This window comes from Pleurodeles waltl, chromosome 12, assembly GCF_031143425.1.
Source record: "Pleurodeles waltl isolate 20211129_DDA chromosome 12, aPleWal1.hap1.20221129, whole genome shotgun sequence".
Classification (NCBI taxonomy): domain Eukaryota; kingdom Metazoa; phylum Chordata; class Amphibia; order Caudata; family Salamandridae; genus Pleurodeles; species Pleurodeles waltl.
The window spans coordinates 210,158,135-210,170,699 of NC_090451.1; positions in this window are offsets into that span (position 1 = coordinate 210,158,135).

Below are 12,565 nucleotides of genomic sequence, written 5' to 3' on the forward strand. Positions count from 1 at the left end.
TAGGTTACAATAGGCCTGGGGGAAACACAAACCACATACTAAAATAGTGGAATGTGAATGTCGGTTTCCCACCAAGGCAAGAGTAGTGTGTAGAGGGGTGCTGGGAGTGTAAGAAAACACCAAAGGTAAGTAAAGTACCCCACCCCAGAGCCCAGGAAAGCAGGAGTAAAGTACAGAAAGTTTCCTCCAAACACACTGGAAGTTGTGATAAAGAATAATGCAAAAACCAAGCAAGACTGCAAGACATCAATGATGGATTCCTGAACCTGAAGACCTGCGGAGAGAGGAGACCAAGTCTAAGAGCTGCTGAAGAGTCCAGGGAGAACAGGAGCCCTTGCCAACCCGGATGAAGGTGCAAAAGTGAAACCTCCAGTTGGAAGAAAAAGTCAGATATGCACCAAAGAAGATAGCTGTGGGTTCCTGCTTGGTGCAAGTGATGTCCCACATCGAGTAGACGAATGCAGGCTGGTTTTCATCATTGGATTCTGCCAACAAGCCTTGGCTCACGCAAGAGATGCATTTGGCAGGAAAAGGCGCTGCCCACGCCCAGGAGGGACCTGGGGGTCTCAATTTGGACTGAGGAGACAGAGAGGGTTCTCAGCACATCAGAGAGCCCTCAGAAGACCAGGCAGCACCCACAGGAGTCCCAGAACATGGAGACAAAGGAGTTGCAAATGGCAGTCATCGCAGCACTACACAAAGGGATCCCACGCCTCCGGAGAACAACTCAGGGAGCTGAGCATCACAGGACAGAGTGCTTGGGATCTGGGCTAGGCTGTGCACAAAGGATTTCTTGGAGAAGTGCACAAGAGCCCTAGGAGCTGCAAAACACTCATTGCACAGGGGTACTGTCTGGCATGTGAAGGCAAGCTCTTATCTCCACCAAATTTGGACAGTTGAACCTTTGGACAGTCTACCACCTGTGTTCCAGGACCCACGCTAGTCATCAGGAGAGAGGACTCAGAGTACCAGACGTCGCTGCAGAGAGGTGCCTGCTGAAGCAGGGAAGTGACTATGTCACTCCATAGGAGATTCCCTCAGTTCTTCTGGTGCAGGAGAAAGGCAGGCAGTCCTCAGAGCATGCACAACCTGGAAACTGTTGTAGTTGCTGTCAGGAGCTGGAGTTACAGAATTGCAGTAGCTGTCTTGGATACTTTGTTACAAGTTGTAGAGTTCCTGGAGCAGTTCTGTGGTTGATCCAACGGTAGGAGGTGAAGCAAAGGATGCAGAGGAGTCCTGCTGATGTCTTGCAATCCCAATCTGAGGAAACACCCAGAGGAGAGACCCTAAATAGCCCTGAGAGGGGGATTAGTCACCTAACTAAGTAAGCACCTCTCAGGAGGGGTCTCTGATGTCACCTGCTGGCACTGGCCACTCAGATGCTCCCAGAGTTCCCTGACAATCCTAAAAACAAGTTGGCAGAAGCCAGGGACACTATGGAGGAGCTCTGGGCACCGCCCCTGGGGTAGTGATGGACAGGTGAGTGGTCACTCCCCTTTCCTTTGTCCAGTTTTGTGCCAGAGGAGGGACTGGGGATCCCTGAAATGGTGTAGTCTGATTTATGCAAGGAGGGCACCATCTGTGCCCTTCAAAGCATTTCCAGAGGCTCTGGGAGGATACCCATCCCATGCCTGTAACACCTATTTCCAAAGGGAGAGGGTGTAAAACCCCTCTCCTAAAGGAATGCATTGTTCTGCCGTCCTGGGACCCCAATGCCCTGGGTACCTAGGTACCATATACTAGGGACTTATAAGGGGGGTCCAGTATATCAACTTGGAGTGGAATATTGGGTTAACAGTATGTAAGTACAAATTTGGAACCAGAGAGAGCATAAGCACTGGAGTTCTGATTAGCAGAACTCCAGTGACACTATCAAGCATACTGACAAAACAGTGAAACATACTGACATGTAGGCCACAAACTATGAGCACTGGGATCCTGACTATCTGGCTCCCAGTGACACAGTAAAGACACACTGACAAACACTGAAAAAGAGGCCTAAAATGGTGGTAACCATGCTGGAAAGAGGCTACTTTCTCACAATACCATACACAATAATGTGCTAAACTGTGGTGCTTTTATGTGGTCCACCTCATTGAAGAGTGAGTATTAAAAACTCCTCTAATGTTCCCTATCAAAATATTACTGTAGTATTACTAATTTGTTATGTGTTTTCCAGCTCTTAAAAGTTGTTGAGTTTGGCAAGCAGTATATTCCAGGCAGTATTTTTATATCTGCTCAGAGTATCTAGACATTAATGAGAGTTTCTTCACTAGTGTGCATTACTTGTGAACATCAGTAGTCTTTTCTTGGCCTGCAGGCCAAAGGTCGTGAAAATATCACCATCGAAAGTTGGAAACAGGCGGCATAAAGTTATGCCTTCATGATGAACTTATGATGTGACAACAGATGGGTGTATTCAAGGGACTTGGCCTGCATTGCATACAGTTTTCATTGAAATGCTAGAAGTAATCACCTGGTCAATACCTCGTAGCAATAAGCCACTTTCGTACAATTGAATCCTCAGCCATAACCAATAACACATGACAGCCTGCGGAGATGCATTTGTGGGATTTTAGGCAGACCCTCATGCAGACCCTGGCAACCAGTCACTCCCAATCCATGCCAGAATGTGGACAGGCAGTGCCAAGAACTCCTCTCCTTTTTTTCTAATTGCTGTTTTCCTCCTCTGTCCTCCCGCTTCATTATTTGTATTATTTCACTGACTCATCTGTGGCAACACTTCATGGTTCATACAGAGCCACTTAGAGCTTGAGTGCATAATTACCAATCCTTCTTTAATATTCATCCATAACTGCCTCTTGAATGAACATTTGCACTTATTGTTAACCTACTAAGTTGACTCCATGTCTCAATCTTTTTAACCACACTGTTTTTAACATTGAATGGCTCTATTCATGTTTTAATTGTTTTTAATTCAATTGTTGTATTTTAGTTTCTGCGCTTTTATGGCCTATTTAGAAGACTGTACCGAATAAAGATTTTCATTTTCTAATCGAATCAACTTAATCTAAATTCTCCCCATGAACATATTCATTCAGAATGAAAGCACACAGAGTGTACATCTAGGTAGTGGTCGAGAGATAGTTTTTTGGTAGCGAATTCAAGGAGTTGCTGTAATAAACACACAAATCCTAAATTATTGCAAAAGAGGAAAGGTACGAAACACCGATGGAAGTGTGTGAGGATGTGGAAAGAAGATATTTGGAAGGTCCAATTCAACAAGCATTTCCAATGCAATAGGTCTCGCATTTGCTTGAGTTAGAGCTATTGGCATTGTAAATACATAATTGGACTTTTCTTGCCATATAAATTGGTCAACCATGCCTCATAATGTTGTCTTTTCCTGCCATTTAATTCCAAAGGGCCTGCATACAGTATAACTAAAGCACTTAAATTTACCCGCTTCCTCTATCTGCAGCAAAAAATTAAAATGTTGCCATTTAGCATCCTAATTTAAATCTGCCATGCTAATCCCAATACAATACCACTTTCACCACCCCACCATCAGAGTTGCTGACTGGCTAACACAATTCCCCCAAAAAAGACACAAGACATCCACAGAGGAGAAATATTCTAGAAAGGTCACCCAAACATATCAAGATTGTTCAAATAGTCATAGTGTAATAAGAAAGTTAAATTGGCCTGAATTATGGGCATAATTGTAATAAGAAGAGATTATTAAAGCATATGCAATTAAAAGTTGAACCTTTAAAATAAATAAACTTTTGGCATTAGACTGTAATGCTCAAAACAGTCCCGAGAGGGCACCATAACAAAAATATAATTTGTTAAGAAACAAGGTCATTTAACCATATTGTTAGCCCCAGAGGGCATAACCTCATAAAAAAACAGGAGAAAGTAATGCAGTGTAGCCATACACTTAGCCCCCAGAGGGCATTTTCAGGACTAGCAGGCCTACTGTATTGACATTACAAACAAGGCCTTTAAAATAACATTTCTCCTACGTGTAAAGCAAAAGCTCTAGCCATGAAAAAACTTTTAAAAATTGAATGGCGGGAGTGGTTATTACTTTGGATTCCCCACTAACATAGTGTAGGGACCCAGAGATGATGTAGAGAGAAAGAGCATTTTGTGGTCAATGTTTGAGAGGTGGTCCCATTGTCCCAGGGCCACCAAAGGCTGAGTTATGAGCAAAAATGTTTTGTAACAGTAATGGCCTGCAAAGCAATATGGGGCAAGTTTCTGTACCACAAATAGTTTAATATGTTGATATGACTGTAATGCTTAGAACAGCCCCTAAAGGACACCACAATGAAAATAGAATTTGTAAGAAACAGGGTCATGTGACTATATAGTTAGCCCCTAGAGAGCATAACCACACAAAAAGAAAATTACAATAAATAATGCAGAGTAACCATATATGTAGCCCCTAAAGGGCATAGTGCATTACGTATTTTCAGGAGTAACAGGCCTATAGCAATGATATTACAAAAAAGGACCTTAAAACACAAGCTATTCCCAGCAGGAAAATAAAAGTTCCAGCCATGAGAATGCTTAAAAAGACATTGAATGGTGGGAGGGGTTATTATTTTGGGGTCCCCACAGTGTGGAGACCCAGAGATGACCTAGACAGAAAAAGCGTGTCGTGCTGAATGTTGTTGTGGTGGCCCCATTGCCCTAGGACCACCACAGGCTGAGTTATGGGCAACAATGTTATTAAAAAGAATGCTTGCAAAGCATTATGGGTTGAGTTTTCCCCAGTGCGGTGAATATTGCAGTATTGGCTCTGCTGCTGTGCTGGGAGAGATGCTTTCACTTTGAGACTTTCTATTTTATGTAGACATTTACCAATTTCAAGTGTTTAAGGGGAGAGCCACAAGAAATGACTCTGATTAAGTAACTGTGAACAATATGACCAGCTCTTCAAAACCACCAATCGAGTTCACGTTGTTGTGCCTGTTTGCGCTGTGAGCGCCATGGCCGCCATGCAGCATGAAGGGGAGAGACAAAAAAAATAGTTTGTCCACATTTAAGTATATCGGCAATCATGGAATAATCCATGTAACAGGGGCAGTCTGCAAGGCATGACAAAGACAGCCTCAAGGGAGGACAAATGTAAAGCAATTATCAATGATAAGTGATTTTTAAAAGACAAGCCCATGAACAAGTGAAAGCGATGAGCGATGTCACATAGGCATGGTTAAAAACCCACAATACTTACAACAGGGCAAAGTGCTTGCTCGCTCGACCTAAAAAACAGCAGTCACTGCTGAGCAAACCGAAGTGTCAAGATTGTGTTGGCCCCATAGTAAAATGTCATAAAATCATTGGTGTACAATGTATTTAGGAACCATCTGGGTGAGTTTGAGTTGTGAGTGTGTATTTATGACTTAGCATGAATGAGAGTTCTGGAGCTGAAGGCAGTGTGAGTTCCTCATAGTCCTGGTCAGTGGGCCTTAAAGGTGTTTAGATAAAAAGAAAAGTGCATCCGATCCTCGGCTTCTCTGCAGAGTGCAGTTTGTGATGGCCACATATGTACCAACTGTAACTGTGAACCAATGGGAAAAGTGTATGAAAGAAGTATACAGCTGAACAAATCTCGATAGCATCAAAAGAAAAGAAATTGCAGTGCTTACAGGTGAGTGAGTGGGTCATGAGTGTGTGGGTGGCTGATTAAAAGGATGAGATGAAAGGAAGTATGTGAAAAATGAGAGAGTAAAACGGCGGTGCTTAAGAGGAAAGAGACACGAAAAGAAGGATTTCAGAATGATGTGAATACAAAAAGGGTGGGACTATGGAGACCAGAAGACTGCAAAGGAACGTGGTGTGAAAGAGAGAACAGGAGTGATAGAGACACTCTGAGGGCCCCTGTCCTTTTCAACAAAATCATATATTCTCAATGCTAATTATTCACAGCAAAGTCCTTGTTAGTGCTAATAAGCATTGGCATGGCCAATAGGACTGACTTGTTTTAAGTGCATGCCCATTATTGTGTTACATCTGTGGATGAAATAACAGAAAGCTCAAATAGTGGCATTCGAATTCGGGTCAGATGGCATGTTGTGTGAATCACAGAATTTTTGTTCACATGTACTGAGTCACACCCTTGATTACATAGGTCAAGTCTCTTCAAAAAGCTTCTTCGATATGTTTGTTTGCCAAGCCGCCCATTTAGAGACCCCTACCATTCCTTTTTCACGGGTAAAAGCACAATTCTGCCACAGTCCTTTTTATTTGTACTTATTAAAATTGAATATTCCTTGAATACTCCCATTTTATTAATCTTTTAGATGTTTTGGGGGCAATTGTAAGAAGGCATGTAAGAGTAAGTAAAAGAGCACTTCAAAATGCTGTTGTGACTAGACTCTAAAGTTTTTGATTCCTTTCCTTATAGGATACAGCTTCGAGACCAGGGTGTAATGCAGGCCCTTGAAGCCCCTGCAGAACAGAGGGCCCCCCAGCCATTTAAAGGGTCCCAGACCATCAGGGGGTCCCATTCAGCCCAAGGTAAATTCATATCTGTGAGACATGGGAGACGTGGGGCCCCTCATCACATTTGCGGGGGGCACCATCATTTAGTGCTACGTTACTGCTTCAAGATTCCCACTGAAATGCTCAGAGACTCACTACATGATGTTAATGCATTTAGAGACTAAGCCAGGGGTCTCCAACCTTTTCTGTTATAAGAGCTACTTATGTTCAGTAAAAATCACCCTGAGCTACTAATATTTTTGATGTATAAGTGACCACCCCATCGAAGATTGTCAGCAGTGATCACATCAGTGGATCCGGCACGGTTGTCAGCAGCAAAGTAAAAAAAGAATCATCAATTTGAAATGCCACTACATGGGTAATACTTAAAAGCCATAACAGTAATCCGAGTAGCACACCACGGTAATAATACAAGTAATATGTCTCTCCAGCACCAAATGATTTATCACTCAATAGCTTTAAATAAATTTTGAACATTCAACCATTTGTCTCCAAACATCAGCTTATGAGGTCTCAAAATACACATATTTTCATCTCGTATATGCGCTTTTTAATTCTGCTGTGCATATATTAATTCAACCTAGCAAATGCTTCTATATTAGTAGGTGAGCTGACCACGGAGAGATACTTACAGGTAGTTGGAGAACTACTTGTAGCTCACGAGCTACCCGATGGAGACACCTGGACTAAGCTAATGCTATGACCAAAAAGTGCCTTTTAGAAATTTCTGAGTACCGTGCAGTTTCTGAAAGAAGAGGTATGAGCATCCATCTTCCCACTCTCGCTTTCAGTGCCCACGCTTAGACAAATGCAAACATTTTGATAATGCAGAGATTATGGGGAATAGTTGTCCTCCGGTTTCACCCTTGTTCTGTTTTTTCATACATGCAGCTCACTCTGCAAGTGCTTTCTTTTGCATTTACAGCACCTCTCAGCAGAGTTGCACTGTAATGTTTTAAAATTCCCTTTAATTTCGAAGTGTGTAATTGCACTGTAAACATCCAAGGCGCTACCACAACTCCTTCGGGGAACACAAGGGCAGCTCCAGGCTGCTTCTGATGGGAACAGGTTAGCCTTCTAGGGAGATTTAGCGCTGCAAGGCAAGATGAATTACAACACACTGCTCCGGAAATATCTCTTCAATAGTTCTTACAGTGTTCGCCAAGCACGTCTGGTTGATGGGTGGTGCATTGGCATCCGTGGTAGAGTGAGACCAAGGGAAAGAGGAGTTCAACGGCTGCTACAGTTTACTCCGCAAAAGCGTGAAATCAAAACGTAAGCGAGGGACTAATTAAGGTGAAATCAATTATTGCTTGATCTCTGCTCCACACAGAGAAACGGAAATGATGGCAGACATACCTTGATGAATTACGAAGCTGTAAAGAAGAGTGCCACGCAAACCAACAAATGGTGAGGGACAGGCGGGATACAAGCCCTATACTGAACACAACGTCTGGCATGCGAGACGCATGCGCAAGCACTCGTAGGCACGACCTTAAAAAGCAAATAGAAATACAGTATGACAGCCCGGCCATAATTTTCTTGTACATCAACGGTCAGGGATAACTAGAAAAACACTATTTTCCAACCACTGCATTTTCCTTGTAGATATGGATTTGTTTCACTGACGATATAATCCGCCATTTGCTGCATTATTCACAGATTTTTTTTAACGATTTCAACTCAAGATTAAAAAGTATTAAACTTTCTGCACACAGTGTCAACTCTTACGCCAGACACTTCACATAGTGTAATTAGCCACCTTCCTTGTTAGAGGGGATGATGTTTTTCAGTGAGACCTAACATCCCTAACAAACCAAGGGGATGAATTTTGTTTACACGAAGAAATAAATAGCGTCAAATATTTATATGCAGTTCAGTCACTGTGCGTAGAACGATTCTCTCTGTGTCATTATTTATTTTGTTTCATTATTTACTGAGTTCTCAGACGCAGTTTTGAAAGCTGCAGGCATTTCAACAGGGAACTCACATGTTTAAAGAATGACAAATATGTTGCATCTTTTTCCAGGGCCCTGTGTCTTGAATCCTAAGGTGCCAGGTACATAGTAAATATAAAATGTACTATGTGGATTAGCGCAATTGAAAGACGTGCCGTATAATTGCTAGATAATGCATCTTTCCTTGCCGCTAATTTCAGCTGACTCTGCTGTATAATGTGGTCAGCACTGCCTCGCATTCCAGTGGCCTGGCTGTACACATTGGGCACTGTAAAGTTTCAAGATACAATGATTCTTGGTTCTATAGTTGCATCAATTTTAACTCACAAAGGAGGATTATACGACGGAACACCGAATTAAAAACAACTACTAACCTTAACAACGAGGTCGGAACACCGACCTCGTCCTTACTACTAATGATTTTACCACAAATGCCTTAACAACAATATTTCGTTGTAAAGGCATTCCTGATAAAACCATTACTAATAGGCACCATTCACCCTACATCCCTCACCGCATACCCCAACCCCACCCCAAAACCTAAAACCCCCTGACCCCCCACCCCCTCCCCAAAACCAAAAACGCCCCACCCCCCCAACCCCACCCCAAAAAACTAAAACCCCCTGACCCCCCACCCCCTCCCCAAAACCAAAAACGCCCCACCCCCCAACCCCACCCCAAAACCTAAAACCCCCTGACCCCCCACCCCCTCCCCGAAACCAAAAACGCCCCAACCCCACCCCAAAACCTAAAACCCCCTGACCCCCCACCCCCTCCCCAAAACCAAAACGCCCCATCCCCCCAACCCCACCCCAAAACCTAAAACCCCCTGACCCCCCACCCCCTCCCCGAAACCAAAAACGCCCCAACCCCACCCCAAAACCTAAAACCCCCTGATCCCCCACCCCCTCCCCAAAACCAAAACGCCCCATCCCCCCAACCCCACCCCAAAACCTAAAACCCCCTGACCCCCACCCCCTCCCCAAAACCAAAAACGCCCCACCCCAAAACCTAAAACCCCCTGACCCCCCACCCCTCCCCAAAACCAAAAACGCCCCATCCCCCAACCCCACCCCACCCCAAAATCTAAAACCCCCTGACCCCCTACCCCCTCCCCAAAACCAAAAACGCCCCATCCCCCCAACCCCACCCCAAAACCTTAAAACCCCCTGACCCCCCACCCCCTCCCCAAAACCTAAACCCACTACTTACCTTAGTCAACCCCTTGTCACCTGCGTCGTCCTCCTTCGCCAACTCCCTTCTTTGTACCTTAAGCACGGATGTTCTTTGTTCAGAACATACGTAGTTAAGGCACAAAAAAAAACGAAGTTGTGGTTAAAGAAAGCATTGTTGCGCTTTCGTTAACCACGACTTTCGTAATAAAAAAGTCGTAAAAAAGGATGTTTCCCACAAAGGAGGCTTTAGAAAGTAGCATTTTTAAATCTGAGTGGTCCTTGGCTTGTATGATAGGCACAATGAATGCACACTGGATTGTTTTTTACCCGACAACGCCTCACACAGAACTTGGGAAGTGTACCACGTTGGTTAATAGCACACCACGCTATAGCCCCATGTATATTGTTTTTAAAAATGTGTCCAGATATCATACTACACAACGACTTCCTAAATAGTTCGATTTTCAGTTCCTGTTCATTGCTGTTTTGCAATCAGAATGTCCAGGTTGCCTGCTTCTACTTGTGTGACATGCAGCACCTTCTTCAGGGTTAGTATTAACATTTCTGATTACTCACTGACCAATGGAATTGTGTGCTGCTACTGTCCAGCACATGAATCCCAAGGGTTCCACTCAATGATGTAAATCCAAGCATCGGAAGAGGGGGCAGTGTCTAGGCTGATGACTGTAGGGACAGGCAGGTTATAGGAGAGAGGATGCTTTCTTGATGTGAGCAATGTCTCAGGTCTCACACATCATAAAAAGAAGGATACACAATGGCAAATGAATTTACTTTAAGGGTACTCTCTGTTTACCTTTTTTAGCTTACACTGAGCAGCAGTTCAATCACCAGTGAAATGTGGTAAAGGTATTGGGGCATGTCAGATTTCGGGGGGGGGGCTCTGGCTTCTGTGACTAGTTCTAAGACTGCTTCGGAGGGCCTGGACTATCTGTTGTCAAGGATAGGTTCTAATGGCCTGATTACCTCACCATCGAGTAAAGGAAGACCCCACCCCCAACCAAACGGGAGCATCAGTCTAACCGAGTCTGCAGCACAAGTAAGAAAGTTCCAATGTGCCCCGATAATGATGCTCTAGCCCAAGGGTTTCACGAGGCCACAGGAAACAATAGCTAATGACAGTATCAAATCTGTTTTGCCCCATCTAGTAGAGCAATTTTAGGAAATCATTTAAGCCAATATGGTTCTCCTAAAGGAAAATTGAGTTCTCTGGAGGTAATTGTTTCAGATCTACTTAAACTGCACAAAGCTGGACTGGGCCGACAAGTTTCATGCCTACTATACCTTTTAATGATACACCCAATGATGCAGCTACCCATCCCTGGCTCCATTAATGCTATACCCTCTATAACCCAAGAGGGCAATAACAAAATCATAGCAATGTCTCACGCTAGGAGAGGCAACTTAACTGGGACTGCAGAAGGCCCACACACTAGTCCTGAGAAAGAAGGGCCAGGTACTGATTTGTTTAATGGGAATCATTCACACCTAGATCTCTCCAGAAGTGCTGCCCATATGTTGCTGTATTGACAAATGTTACATTGATGTCGCCATCAGCAGAGGAACTTAAGAACCAGGTTTGTTTTTGGCTAAGCCAGAACTCTGACGTTCACCCAAAGGGATATAACGATGTCTTATTTGTTAGGAGAATTGGATTCATTGGCTCTTTGGATGAGCAGCTGAAAGGGGATTGTATTATCATTATTTGCTGTTACCCAGGGTTTGCTCAGCGCCTGAACTTTTCTAATACCTGGCAAAGACAGCTGACCTCTGTCATCAATTTGGTATCACTGTTTTTTTTTTAAACAAACATTTACAACCCAAGTCAGAGATGGTACCACAGCGACTCCCGCTCAGTGCAAGGGTGGAGGTCGGTTGGCTACCTCTTGTGATGAGCAATAGGTTCTCCGCCCTGTCAGATTTAGAGGATATTCATTGACTACCACCCACTGGCAATTCCCAATTAGACCAGGTGCTACCAGCTCAGTGGATACTGGCAGTGGTGTATCAAAGCCCCTGAAGCCCCCCACAGTGAAGGGGAGCCCCAAGGGGGCGCCCTGAGGCACTTGCACTAGAGCTCCTGACTGGGTCCGCAGCGTGGGGGCCCCCCTCCATTTATTTTGTAGGGGGGCCCCCTCAAGTTCTGTTATGCCACTGGGTACTGATGCTGCAAGTTTTGTGCCCTGTGGATCCTCCTAACAGGACAGGTTCTTTGTTTCAGCTTGTGTGCTGGAATGTTGCGGGGTATCAGACTAAGCCCTGAGATGAGGATTGGTTTGAATATATTTTCATTTTTCACATAGTGGACACACAGGAAACATGGACCTCGGGGGATATTACATCGGATGGTTATGATAGTTTCTTTTTTCCTGCTATTGATGTTCCCGATCAGAGAGCCTGGGAGGCAGCTGGTGAACTTGATTCACATAGCCACGGTTTATAAGGCCGTTCAAGTTGTATGTAAACATAAGGGGATTTTAATGGTATGGGTTATTCTTTTTAATAAGTGTAGCATTTTTGTTATTCATTTTTACAACCCTGTTTGTGAGATCGATTTTTTATTTTCTGTTCCGACTACCTTAAAACACAGATCAGCCAGTATGTCCAATGAATTCCATCCTACGTTAGGTGGGGATTTTAATGCCAAAATAGGTACTAATACCACCTTACCTGCCCCCTTTCACAGAGGGACAATCACTGACACAAGCAGGCTGTTGATTGTAAGGGGCGGAAATCTTTGGAGTCCCTCTTAAATTTTGGTTTGAACAATATAATTGAAAAGGTGGGTGATCTACTTGTGCAGATGCCAACTTTTGTGGGATGGGACAAGGTACAGTGATAGATTATATTTTTGTTAAAGAGGATCTGAGTTGACTTGTCTGTGCTGGTGGAGTCAACGAGCATGAGCATAGTGGCCATATTACTATGGAATTGGCA